We start from the raw sequence: 14,788 nt of genomic DNA on the forward strand, positions 1-14,788 counted from the left end.
TATTAGAACAGAATAAAGTTAGACATGAAAATCCAAATGACAATGATGGAATGAGGAAGGGCAGAGTCACAGAGTCACCAAACAGAGAATGAATCAGGCATACAAACTGTGATAGTGGTTAAATCTATGGGCCTTGGGGAAGCATATAGATTTATATAAATGTATTAAGTTGTAAGAGCTAATTAGCAATGAACCTGAATTAACGGACAATCCTTTAAAATTTATATTAATTCTCTGAGTCAGTAATTGGGGCAGTGACTGCCAGTTATTTGGGAGCATGCTGTCAGGACAGAAAAACTCCACATATAAATTATAGCAATTCCCCCTTAAGACCCTTCCTCCAACACTCCAACACTCCTCATATACTCCTCCTTACTCTATTTCAAATTCATGGCCTCTTGATTGTTGTTTTTGCGTCTGATTGCCCAAACAAGAATTGAACATAAAAGACAACAACCAATAGACATGTTAGTGTCTATCTTTTCTTTCTTTTTTTTTCAAAGGAAAAACAAATACTTTTATTGCACATTTATAAAATCCACATAGTTATGTTGTTTTCTTCCCTCCCATGATTCTCCACTGATCCTTAAAATTTGGCTAAAACATGAGTTTCCAATTAAAAGTTCTTTAAAAATGAATTTCTCTCTACATATACATACAGATAAATGTTCTTTTCTTTATACAAATTCACATCCCTTATTTTCTAAAACAGGAGATAAGAGAATCAAAATGTTCTTCTAGGGCAGGGTATCTAGCCTTAAACACCTGCTTTAGACAGTTTTCAAAATTTTGCTTAAATGATTACTAACTATCAAAATGTTCCTTGTGCAGCTTCCCAATACCACTGGGCCGACAGTCCATGATGCTCTCTTCCCTTTCACTCAGTACTGAATGTGAGGTTTTCTGATTTATCTAAAATATAAACAGACCAGAAGGCGAGGCAGCTCTTCCTGGCTTTGCAGCGAAGCCTCAGGTTCCACCCACATGCGGAAGGAAGGACTCATCAGTGCCCCCTCAGTCACTGCAAGAGCCATGCGAGACTTCTATCACCAATCTCTGATAGTTAGGGATTTTAAATGTCATCTGAACTTGACAAAATAAGTAATAACTGCTCCTCCAGTTCAGTTCTGATGAGTCACCCTTCTGCTTCCAGAAATACTGGTGACTCAGGGGTAATTTAAAAAGTGACATGATTCTTATAGAAACCCAAGTATTATGGGAGATTAAAAAGGCAATTCAGGTCTTCTGGAATAATTCAAAACTATAATGTACTGGCCTTCTTCAGTGAAATAGCTCTCATGATTCTGCACCTAAATGTGCACTTTATCCTTAATCCCTTTAAACACACACCATGACAGGGGTGAGGGTCTGACTCTTGCTCAGCCACCCAGTCCCCGTCTCCAGCAGAGTCTGCAACAACAAATTGCTGTGTAATAGCAGGTGATGAGAGAGCAGGCTGAGTCTGGGCCGAGGGAATTATTTCACTGTCATTGTTGAAACTTCTTGAATGGACTCCATGACAGCTGCAAACCGGCTGCAAAGGTCATAGGGGGAATTCGGTCTAATAGTTGGAGGCACTTTCAAGATGATGATTTCTGCAGAAGGATCTAGAAGCCTGGGTAGAAACTCCCCTAAGCACAGCTGCAGATTTTCTGCAATATCCTTCCCTAGGTAAGAGCACCAATGATTTCTCATGACTTCAATGGCATCCAAGTCATCCTTGGAGATGTCGTTGTTAACGATCAGTTGGATACAGGGAATGATCAACTCATTCATCACATTAATGCCCTCTGTTACAGAGTGGTCCTCATTTGTTTCAAAAAGAGAAACAGCCTTGGCATTGAGCTCGAGAAGGCATTTTCTGCGGTATAACGTGATCACAGACTCCTTCACACCCCTGCGGGGCCCCTTCATCAGCAGGGCGGCATTGCTCTGGTAGGCATATACTAGATAGAACAGTGCTTCCTGGTACTTTCCTTTCTGAAAGAGTTCCAGGCCTGTTAGGAGGTACACAGACACCTTTCAGAACAAACTGTAATCTTCATGCCACCTCTTATACTCTTCCGTGTTCATATCATCTGGACCAATTTCCATTAGTTTGGCCTGAGCCACCTTCATGATACTGATAGATCTCTCATCATAGCTAAGGTTTCTATCTGCAAACTGTTCCAGAAGGGTTTGTTCTACTACCCTTTTGGGTGCTTCATTTTGGAAAAAGTAGACAAGGACATGCTGAAGGCGAGGGTCACTGTGAGAGGTGGGGGTCTCTTTGGCAAGCTGATAGAGCCTGGAGTATTCTTCATGAAATGCCTCACTCAAGGCCGCTTCTACTCCACTCTTCTCATAGGCATGGGCTGTATTTGCAATAGCTTGGGCAGTCTGCTCCTTTGCAATCACAGCATGTTCAGAGGACAAGCTTCGAACGCCATGAGAGGAGGCTGCTGAAGACTCTTGAGATGTGGAGAAATCCTGTGATGAGGAGTTTGGGGAGGACTCCATTTGTGGGCTCTTACAGGACTACTCTTCTTCCCATTCGTCCACCTCTTGCTCAAACCTCCAGTTATCTTCCTGAATGTACTGCCTGAGTTCCACAGACAGGGCTTCCACTTCTCACGCCATTTGATCAGACTCGTTAGGAGCTGCCTCTGCATTGAAGTGGGGTAGCTTGTCATATTGTCAAGCAATATGCACTGACATTTCTCAGACCCCCATAAGAATCTCTTTCAAGTTCCTCCCAGGAAGACTCAGTGACAGAGATATCATTATATTTGAGCCAAATTTGCCGAGGTTGGTTGTAGATGTAAGCCCAGTAGTGTCCAGCATTGGCTTGTCCTTCGTGAACAAGAACGGCATGTAAACGGTAAGGCACCTGATGAAGAAGAGGATCACAATACATCTGCTCGATAGCCTGGGTGGTGCTCGCTATGCAATCCTTTAAATCTTGTATATCCTGTTCAATTTCACTCCGCCACCTCTGAAGGCAGGTTTTAACAAAGTTCATCTCCTCATCAGTGATAATCCGAGGAGCTGGGGACGCAGGCATTCCCAGGGAGGAGTGGGGGGAGGTAAACGGTCCATTCATTACATCAGACCTGGGCAGAGTATTTTCAGGAGAGGAAAAGGTGCCTTCAGCATTCTGAGAACAGTTTTCTGGACTTGAACTTTCCTTGGATGTGAGGTCAGAAACCGGGCAGTGCACTGAAGGAGGTGGTAATGTCGTGTGGTCAGCACTTCCAGACAGACAGCTTTCAGAGGCAGGTTTTGTACTGGAAAATTCAATAACGTATTTCAACATGTCGGGGAATGGGAACCGAGCTGGGCCGGAGCCGTACTTCACATACATTTCCAATTTTTGCTGCAGAACCTATATTTCCTCCTTCAACTTTCGAACACTCTCTCTCTTACTTCGAATAAGCTCTTTGCTCTTGTACATGTACCTATCCATGTAAATAATCTGAGGAAATTCCAGCTTATTATGAATTTTCTCTGGCTGCCCAAGAGATTGATTAAACTCAAATCTGGAGAGTTCAAAGGTCAACACTGGAGGTAGTTTGGTAAACCAACGCTCTTGTCCATACTTCACCGAATGATCGGAAGGAAGCAGCACAATGTCACCTTCCACCATGGCCCCTTCCAAGCATTCGTCTAAGTTGCGATAACCATTTACCTGGAGAGGATACTGGCAGAAGGTCTCGTTGTTACAAAAGGGTTTTCCTTCTCGAACCCCTTCTGTCAGGAAAGTACCATAGAACAGCTGCACCATGGGATTTTCAGGTTTATTCCTGGGATTGCTGTTAACATTAACAGCTAGCTGGAACACATCCTCCAGCCAATCCAGGAGCTTTTGTTTGAATTCACTCACATCTTGCTGCTGCTCCTCTGATGACCAGAAGGTTCCCTTCAGCAGATCCAGGGCTGCAGAAGGATCTACAAATTTTCGATTTGATCCCAACAGTAGAGCAAATGAATACTGAAGCTCTTGCATAAACAGGATATTTCTCTTTTCAGTGTGACTTCGACAGTTTTCAAGTATGTTCTGTGGTAGACTATAGCTGAGAACAAGTCTTTGGAACTCAGGCAACTGAAAGAGAGACTGAATAACAGCACTGAACCAGCATGCGTTGCCAACATTTTTCAGCCCAACTGGCCAATCATCCACTCTCCTCCAGTTATTGGGATTGTGGTTTTCTCCCCAAACTTCACAGCGTTTTCGCTTTGAGCGCTTAGTTTCTGCAGAGTTTGCCTCATGCATTCTATTAAGATCTCTGCCATCAGTTTGAATCTTAGGAGACTCCAGTAGACTCAAGGCAATGGCTGCATGAAGGTCATCTTTGTTGTCATGAGTAAGGTCTATTACTTTTGCTAACAGTTCTCTGCTGGTAGTGCTCCCTTCACCTTCAGACGATTCTGTAGCAGTCGTGTCGTGAGTGGGCTCCTTAACTCTTTGGTCAGTGAGAAGGCAGACAGCCTGGGTGATGTCACCATTACTGGCCTTTAATGCTTCATGAAGGAAGGAAGGATCCTGGATGCCTGTGATTTCTCGCAGTTGATTTAATAGCATCTGGCAGCTGTCAGTCGTAACCGGCCAGCCTTAAGGTGCCTTGGGCTTTCCTCTCTGGACAGTGCATCAGTAGGTCAAAGAAGGAGTCCAGGGAATCGAGCCATGGCTTTCCGCCGCCCCTGCCGCGTTGTTCTGCTGCAGATTGGCAGTCATGGCCTAGACGCCCCTCGGCGCATAGCCCCACTCTCATCGTCCTCGCCGTCGCCATGGCCACCACCGCCGCCCCCTATCTTTTCTTTTTAATAATTTATTTTTATTTTATTTGCATTGGTATTTTGCCTTCATTTATGTCCATGTCTAAAATCTTGGAGTTACAGATAGTTGTTAGCTGCCATCTAGGTGTTGGAAATTGAACCCGGATTCTCTGATAGAGCAGTCAGTGTTCTTAATCACTGAGCTATATTGTACAATCTTAGATAAATGCACATTTATTTATTGAGGGTTTTGGAGGTAATTTATCTAAGTTACAGGGCTTTTTTGCCTTCTGAGAAACTTCTATTAGTTATGGGGAATAAAATAACAGTTCAGGTAAGCTGAAAATTATGGAAGCCACAAAGATGAGGGACATGTTAAAAAAAAAAAACTCATGTTTAAAAATGAAAAGGAGTTCAAAGGATCCTTGATTCTGGGCTATTGTGTCCCAAAGAAAGGGTACATAATTAAAAATCAATGAAAGTTTGTTACAAAAAACCTTTCAACATCGAAAGGGAAGTGGATGAGGTAGCTGAAGGAAGCCACCAAAACATCTGACCACTAGGTTTTATTAAGCCTTTACAAGACCTTGAGCTTACCACTCTCTATGCTCTAGCCACTGTATTAAAACCAGGGAAGGAGTGGATTTCAGGCATCCTCTGAGTACTGAATTTTCTCTCATATTAATCATAATGCTTTATGTCAGTCATACTTTCTATGTCACAGTAGTAGACACTATCATTTAAAAGATTTATTTTCTTTCCAAAGTTTATTAAATTATAAAAGTTTCCACTTCCGCCCCTCCTCCCAACACCCTCCTACTCCCCCCACTCCCTCTCCTCCTCACTCTCCATCCCTAAGAGCAGTCAGGGTTTCCTGCCCTGTGGGAAGTTCAAGTTCCTCCCCCCTCCCTCCAGGTCCAGGAAGGTGAGTATCCAGACAGACTGGATCCACAAAATCCAGTATATGCAGAGGAAACAAGTCCCAGTGTCATTGTCAATGTCGTTTCAGAAAGACTCTAGGCCAGCCACATTCAAAGAATCTGGTTGGATCGCGTCCTCGTTCAGTCCCAGTCCAACTGGCCTTGGTGAACTCTCATTAGATCAGTCCCCTTGTATCAGTGGGTGATCGCACCCCTCGCGGTCCTGAGTTTTTTTTCATGTTCTTCCTCCTTCTGCTCTTCATTTGGACCTTGGGGAGCTCAGTCCGGTGCTCCAATGTGGGTCTCCGTCTGTATCGCCATCTATTGATGGATGAAGGTTCCCTCTGGTCTTGCCTTCTTTGCTCACGTTCTCTTTCCTTCTGCTTCTCGTTTGGACCTAGGGAGTTAAGTCCAGTGCTCCAATGTGGGTCTCTGTCTATCTCCATCCATCGCCAGATGAAGGATCTATGGTGATAAGCAAAATATTCATCAGTATGGTTATGGGCTGGTTCAGACACCCTCTCCTCTGTCCAGAGAACAATCTGGGGATCTCTCCTTGGACCTGGGATCCCATTTATAATCAAGTCTCTTGTAAACCCTAAAATGACTCCCTTAGTTGAGATATATTCTTCCCTGATCCCATATCCATCCTTCCTCCCTCCCCCCATCCCAGGCCACCGAGCTTTCCCCATTCCTCCACTACTCCCTACTCTCTAACCCTCTTCCCTTCCAACAACCCTCCCACCCCCCCATGCACCCGAGGTTACCTGGGACTCTTGTCTATTTCCAATCTCCAGGAGGATAAGTAGATGATTTTCTTCAGGTTCACCTTCTTATTTAGCTTCTCTAGGATCACGATTAATAGGCTCAAAACCTTTAATTATGGCTAGAATCCACTTATGAGTGAATACATACCATATTCCTCTTTTTGGGTCTGGCTTACCTCACTCAGTAAAGCGAAGATGTCATTATTTTTTACCGCTGAGTAAAACTCTAAAGTGTATATGTGCCACACCTTCTTTATCCATTCTTCTATTGAGGGACATCTAGGTTGTTTCCAGGTTCTGGCTATGACAAATAGTGCTGCTATGAACATAGTTAACAAATGCTTTGGTAGTATGATTGGGCAACTCTTAGGTATATTCCCAGGAGTGGAATTGTGTGATCCTGAGGTAGATTGACTCCCAGTTTCCTGAGATACCACCACACTGATTTCTAAAGTGGTTGCACAGGTTTGCATTCCCACCAACAATGGATGAGTGTTCCCCTCATGCCACATTCTCTCCAGCATAGGCTATCATTGGTGTTTTTGATTTTAGCTATTCTGACAGGTGTAAGATGGTATCTCAAAGTTGTTTTGATTTGCATTTCCCTGATTGCTAAGGAGATTGATCATGACCTTAAGTGTCATTTGGCCATTTGAATTTCTTCAGGTGAGTATTCTTTGTTCAGTACCCCATTTTTAATTGTATTAATTAGAGTTTTAATGTCTAGTTTCTTGAGTTCTTTGTATATTTTGGAGATCAGACCTTTGTCTGATGTGGGGTTGGCGAAGATCTTCTCCCAATCAGTAGGTTGCCTTTTTGTCTTAATGACAGTGTCCTTTGCTTTACAGAAACTTCTCAGTTTCAGAAGGTCCCATTTATTTATTGTTTTTCTTATTGTCTGTGCTTCTGGGGTTCTAAATAGGAAGTGGTCTCCTGTGTCCATGTGTTGTAGACTCCTTCCCACTTTCTCTTCTGTCAGGTTCAGTGTGGTCAGATTAAGACTGAGGTCTTTAATCCATTTTGATTTGAGTTTTGTGCATGGTGATAGATACAGATCTATTTTTGTTCTTGTGCAGGTCAATATCTTCTTTAATTATGTGGTGAATCTATCCCTGTTTTCCTTTGCAAATTCTTTGAAAAACTTTATATATGATGCATGAAGTACCAGAGGATAAAAAGAGCTAGGTCAAAGCCAAATGAATTAGAAGAAATGGTTCTTATCTAAGCAATACACATAAAAAGTAGAGATTTTAATAGTAATGAGAGAGCTTTATAATTTTTTTACATATTAATGGATCCAGAACTGATCTCTTAGCTTATCTTGATTGCCCATAAACTTTTTCCATCCCTAGCACTGATATATGGATTTCAGATTTATTATTCTATACTATATCCTTACTCATTGAAAATCCTACTTTTAATCAATTTGTTTAATGTTTTAATAGTACCAAATAATCTGTCATTGTTTTTTGCTTTTAATTTAGTTTTGAACTATAAAATTTCAGCAAATTCACCTAAAATCTTTTATTCTTTTTTTTCTTTATTTGTTTGTTTATTCAAGTATCCGAAAACACTCTTTCCAATTCCCTCCTCCCAATACCCTCCCGCTCCCCCCACTCCTTTTCCTCCTCCCTCTCCATTCCCAAGAGCAGTCAGGGTTTCCTGTCCTGTGGGAAATCTAAGTTCCTCCCCCCTCCCTCCAGGTCCAGGAAGGTGAGCATCCAAACAGGCCAGGATCCCAAAAAGCCAGTCCATGCAGACAAAACAAGACCCAGTGCTATTGTCAATGGCTTCTCAGTATTCATTTGGATCTCAGGGGCTCAGTCAGCCCCCATGTCAGTCACATTCAGAGAATACGGTTTGATCAAATGCTCGTTCAGTTCCAGTCCAGCTGGCTTTGGTGCGCTCTCATTTGATCAGTCCCCTTGTATCAGTGGGTGAACGCACCCTTCGTGGTCCTGACTTCCAGTGCTCCAATGTGGGTCTCCATCTCTATCTCCATCCATTGTAGGATGAAGGCCCCCTCTGGTTTTGCTTTCTTTGCTCACGATCTCCCTATATAAAAGTAAACTTTAAAACTTAAGACAAATGTATGCAGGCCTGAGGAAAATCTGACCATTACATTTACAATGAAAGTAGAAAGAAATTTCAAAATTCCTCTACTATTTTTTTCAATGATGAGAAAAAATAAATGCTGCTGATAAATAGATATAATAAATACTTTGAAAATATAATAGCTGTAAAACTCTTTGAAAATAAGAAAGGAGGACAGAATATCTTGTGTGCAAGCTACATAATTAGTTTGATATGGCCCTCAATCAGTGAGTAAAGAAACCATGATAACTTGGAATTTACAGAAAGATTCTGGACCCAGTGAAAACACAATGTAAGATAATCACTTATTCCCCATCCCGAAAGGTACAAAGATAATAAATTTACACAAGTAATATTAATGTAAAACACATGAGTTAATAATAAAAACCTTAAATTAATTTAAGAGCAAACCCACACAATTAATTTAAAAATAAAATTTCTTGCACTCATTAATTTCAAAGATAAAAAAATCTCCTGTTTATATAAAACTGCACTTCTACTTTTAAATGTAATAAAATATAGTTTATTCTGGACAAATTTTTAGTAACAATGGTCTGGAAACATGGATTTTGATTACCCCAAATTTCATGTTATAGTTTAAAAGCAATTTTATGATTTTTTATAGTTTTGCAAAAAAGGTGTAAATCAAGTCAAGTTTAAAATATATTGGTAGTGCATTGAAGAAGTACATGCAGAGAGATGGGGGAGGATTTTCTTTAGGCTCAAGATGCTATCTGTGTGAGGACATTCTAAGCTTTTGGATTGGTTGTAGTAGGACAAGTGGTGGGCTCTGTCCCATTGCCTGGATAGCTTAGACACAAAATAATTACAAAAAATATTATTCATATAAGCACTGTCTGTCCCATTAGTTCTAACCTCTTCTTGGATAACTATTACATATTCGTTTAACCCATCTCCATTAATGTGAATAATCTCTTGACTATGTCTTACCAGCCTGAGTCTAACCAGCATCCATCTTGGGTAGGAGAAGGATGGTGTCTGTCACACTTCCCTTCTTCCCAGCATTCTGTTGTGTCTACTCTTCCTATGTAAGGGCTGCCCTATCAAAGGGCCAAGGCAGTTTTCTTTATTCAACCAATGAAACAACACATAGAAACAAAACCCTCAGACACCAGTTGGTGGAAGGTAGTGGTCTTTTAATAGATTGTAAAAGTTTTTGTCTGTTAGTCTCAAGAATATAGTTCTGATACAGCAGTGGTCTATGATTACCAATAATGGAAGTCTAAAATGAACAAACGAAAAGGTAATTAGCTTCTGGATCTGTAACCGTTGAGTGTATTCACAGTAATGAACTTCTAATTAATGAATTGCTCTCTACAGATCTTTTTTCAGAAGTTTTCATTTTCACTGTCCATAACTAAGATAGCATAGTGATTTAATTAATAAGTGTCTCTGTGGTTATTTAAGGACTGAGAAGTCAGGAACAAACAAGTAGTTCCTTACAACAAATTGGAGAAAACATGGTTGAATACATCTTCTTAAAACCTAAGAAAGATTAGAAAGGAATTCTAGACACTAAACAGCAATGTTTAGTAGCTTTTTCCCTGGAACTGAGACCATCTTTCCTGTTTCCTGCTTCATGATAGAGTCTGCTAGACATTCTGCAAGACATAGAAGAAATTAACTGACAAATTGCAAATATATGTGTAATCTTTGAGATATTCTGCTTCATGGAAATGTGCTGGACACTATGGGCCTGTAGGCTGAAAATGGATGCTCCAATTGTACAGAAGAATTCTGGGTGACTGTTCAGGCAGCCAGATGTCCCTGTCAATTCTAGAGTTTTGGAAGTTGCTTACAGTGCACTTCTTGTTAACTTAGGTAATATTATTTTCTTCTGGGACCTTTCACTGAAAATTTGATTAAAGAACTGAAAGTTATAGCTTTATTTAGTTATGATAAAAGGTAAAGTGGATATAAATATTGTAACCACAATTCTTGCTTGATAACTGTTTTATGTAATTTTACTATGTTAAAGCTTAAACATTCTTTTTTATTTAAAGAGAAAAGGGAAAGTGATGTGAGATTCTCCTCTCTACACTGCAATTACCATTAATGAAGACACTGCCTTGGCCTGTTGATAGGGGAAAGCGTAGATAGGTGGGGAAAACTCAACTGAATGCTGGTAGAAAGAAGGCAGAATTAGGGATATGCCATAAAACCACCAACAGAGACAAATGTGCTGAAACCTTGCTGGTAAGCCATGGACTCGTGGTGATGAGCAGATTAAAGGAGATGGTTTAAATTAAGATGTAAGAGATAGCCAATTAGAAGCTAGAGCTAATGATTCAAGTAGTGATCTAAATAATATAGTTTCCATGTGATTATTTTGTTTCTGGGAGGTTGGGACAAAAAAGCAGCCTAATTGCATGAGTTCTGCCCATCTATAAAACCTGTAAACCACAATAATGACCAGCAAGATAAAGTATTCCTAAAGGTAAAATAGCAGCACTCATATCTTGGGTGTAACAAACAGTATTCTACTTGGACTTAATGTCTGCTCAACAGGAAGGAAATTATGATTCTTAATCAAAATTTAGCCAAATATTTAAGACAAGTGTGGTCATGGAACTTAGAGGAAAACCTAGTAGAGGAAAAACTAGTATCAAAACTTTCTTTGAGTGGCATAATCCCTATCTGCATTTGAAATATTTACCTTTATAAACACAAAGAAAAATATATCTTACTCTCAACCAAAGATGCTTCCTTTGCAACAGATGGAAAATGTTACAGGAAATCTTATCTGGTCAAAATGCAAACAAAATTGATCACAGGGTTCCTAGTCCAAAGAAGTACATCAATAAAAACATTCCCTATACTTAAAACTCAGAGAACATTGCAGGAAATAAAATAAGAAATACTATAAAAGCCATAGAAAAAGAAAAACTTCTGTGTGGTTGTTTCTCCAAGAAATGACAAGGAAGCAAAACACATGATATTTTAACAATATGGCTGTCTAAATAAGATGAGAACTGTGACTATACAAAAGGTATGTCTACATAGAAGAGGGAAAATCTTATAGGCTCTGACTCCAGAATGAAGAAATAGAAGAAACTAATGAATGTCATGAGAGGAAGAGGTATTCTTCCTTAAGAATGAACCACATGATTTGTTATCCAACATTAAGAAGTCAGCCCTGAAATTATATGCATACAAACTCTAAATGAACTCAGCATATCTTGATTAAAAAGCTATGAATCCACACACATGTACATACACACATACAACCATAAATCTAAAAGAAAAGGGAGACCTCAAATTTGAGAAAGTCTTAGGAACCAGCTTCATAAGGGTTCACACATTCCAGAATAGGGACATGTAGATTAGAAATGTCAGGCAGTGGCAGAACTCTCCTGAATCCCGTCCCAGCCTTTATCCAGGAGAGAGTGAACTTCTAGCAGACTCCCATTGGAGGAGGGGTGAGTTTTCTCCTGTCCAGATGGCTTCCTCTAGGAGGAATTCAGCCTTTCCCCGCCCCCCTCGACAATCTGGTCACCAGGCAGAGGCAACTCCTTCCTGCGGAGCTCTCCTGGATCCCGTCCCAGCCTTTATACAGGTACACCTTCCTCTCTTCCCCCCTTCCCTCTGGGGCCACAAGATCTCCCCAGAGCAACTCCCTTGCTCGCTGGGCCTGGGTTGTGAGTGCAACCCGGTAGTAGGGAGTGCCTGTGTTTCAATAGACTGCCTGAGGAAAGGTAGGCCTTCTGTCAGTGAATTCCCTGCCCAACAAGGGAACCTGACCTGGAACTAGAAGATCCAGTAGAGAGCATTTGAAGGAAGAGATGGGCAGACGCCAAGGCAAGAACTCCTCCAACAATCTAAAAAGCAACATGAAAACATCAGAACCCAATGACCCTACAATAGAAGGACTTGAACCTCTTAATTCAGAAGAAGCAGGAAAAAATGCCCTTATGAAAGCAATAGAGTCCCTTAAACAGGATATGAATAACTCCCTTAAAGAACTGGATGAGAAGTATAACAGAAAGATTGAAGAAATGAGAAAAGAAATGGATGAAAAATATAAAAAAAACATCGAAGAAATGAGTAAATCCATGAATGATATACTGGGAAACCAAGAAAAAACAATCAAACAGAAATGGAAACAATTCAAGAATTGAAAACTGAAATGGAGGCAATGAAGAAAACACAAAACGAGGGCTGACTGGATATGGAAAATCTAGGTAAATGAACAGAGACCACAGAATCAAGCATAACCAACAGGATACAAGAGATGGAAGAATGAATCTCAGAGTCTGAAGATACTGAAGAGAAAATAAATGCTCTGATCAAAGAAAACAGCAAATCCAACAAATTCTCATCACAAAACATTAAAGAAATCTGGGACACAATAAAAAAAAACAAATCTAAGAATAATAGGGATTGAAGAAGGAGAAGAACTGCAGATCAAAGGACCAGAAAATATATTCAACAAAATTATAGAAGAAACCTTTCCCAATCTAAAGAATGATATCCCTATGAAGGTTCAAGAAGCATACAGAACACCGAATAGGCTTGATTAAAAAAAAAAAAAAACATCCCCTCGCCATACAATAATCAAAACACAAAACATACAGATTAAAGAAAGAATATTAAGAGCTGCAAAGGAAAAAGGGCAAGTAACTTATAAAGGTAAACCTATCAGACTTACACCGGACTTCTCTATGGAAACCATGAAAGCCAGAAGGTCCTGGATAGAGGTACTGCAGAAACTAAGAGACCATGGATGCAAGCCCAGACTAATATACCCAGCCAAGCTATCATTCACTATCAATGGAGAAAACAAAATATTCCAGGATAAGAACAAATTTAAACAATTCGCAGCCACAAACCCAGCCTTACAGAAAGTAATAGAAAGAAAATCACAACCCAAGGAGTCCAACATTGCCAGCACTGCTTACAATAACTCAGACATCAAGCGACCCTTCACGAGCTTAACTCAAAGAAGGGACACATACAAACTCTATTAATCAAACAAACTAAAAGTAATAATAACCGGAGTCAACAACCACTGGTCATTAATATCACTTAATATTAATGGACTCAATTCACCTATAAAAAGGCACAGACTAAGAGACTGGATACAAAAACAGGATCCAACATTCTGCTGTTTACAAGAAACACACCTCAACCACAAAGACAGATATTTACTCAGAGTAAAGGGTTGGGAAAAGGTTTTTCAAGCAAACGGACCTAAGAAACAAGCTGGTGTGGCCATTCTAATCTCCAACAAAATTGACTTCAAACTAAAATCAATCAGAAGAGATGGAGATGGACATTTTATACTCATAACAGGAACAATTCATCAGGAGGAAGTCTCAATTCTGAATATCTACGCCCCTAATATAAAGCCTCCTAGTTATGTAAAAGAAACACTTCTAGAACTCAAGGCAGTCATCAAACCACACACACTAATAGTAGGAGACTTCAACACTCCTCTCTCACCAATGGACAGGTCAATCAGACAGAAACCTAACAGAGAAATAAGAGAATTATTGGAGGTATTGAATCAAATGGACTTAACAGACATCTATAGAACATTCCACCCAAATAGGAAAGAATATACCTTCTTCTCTGCTGCCCATGGAACCTTCTCAAAAATTGACCACATACTTGGTAACAAAGCAAACTTTCACAGATACAAAAAAATATTAGTAGCCACCTGTGTCTTGTCAGATCACCATGTATTAAAGTTAGAATTCAACAACAATGCTACACCCAGGAAGCCAACAAACTCATAGAAGTTGAACTGTCAACTATTAAATCACCCCTGGGTCAAGGAAGAAATAAAGAAAGAAATTAAAGTCTTCCTTGAATTTAATGAAAATAAAGACACAACATACTCAAACCTATGGGACACTATGAAAGCAGTGCTAAGAGGAAAGTTCATAGCACTAAGTGCCCAATTAAAGAAAACGGAGAAAGCACACATTGGAGACTTAACAGCACACTTGAAAGATCTAGAAAAAAAAGAAGCTGATTCACCCAGGAGGAGTAGAAGACTGGAAATAATCAAACTGAGGGCTGAAATCAACAAAATAGAAACACAGAAAACAATCAAAAGAATCAATGAATCAAAAAGCTGGTTCTTGGAGAAAATCAGCAAGATCAATAAACCCCTATCCAAATTAATCAAATGGCAGAGAGAGAACATGCAAATTAATACGATCAGAAATGAAAAGGGGGACATAACCACAGACACAGAGGAAATCCAGAGAATCATTAGATCTTACT

At 40.0% G+C, this 14,788-nt stretch overlaps 1 pseudogene; it reads right to left on the minus strand.

Moving 5' to 3' along the window:
* Positions 1 to 1,259: 1,259 nt before the first annotated feature.
* LOC125389443 (ubiquitin carboxyl-terminal hydrolase 28 pseudogene) lies at positions 1,260 to 4,639 on the minus strand (annotated as a pseudogene).
* Positions 4,640 to 14,788: the final 10,149 nt, after the last annotated feature.

The sequence above is a fragment of the Myodes glareolus genome, chromosome X (genome assembly GCF_982192425.1).
Source record: "Myodes glareolus chromosome X, mMyoGla1.1, whole genome shotgun sequence".
NCBI classification, from domain to species: domain Eukaryota; kingdom Metazoa; phylum Chordata; class Mammalia; order Rodentia; family Cricetidae; genus Myodes; species Myodes glareolus.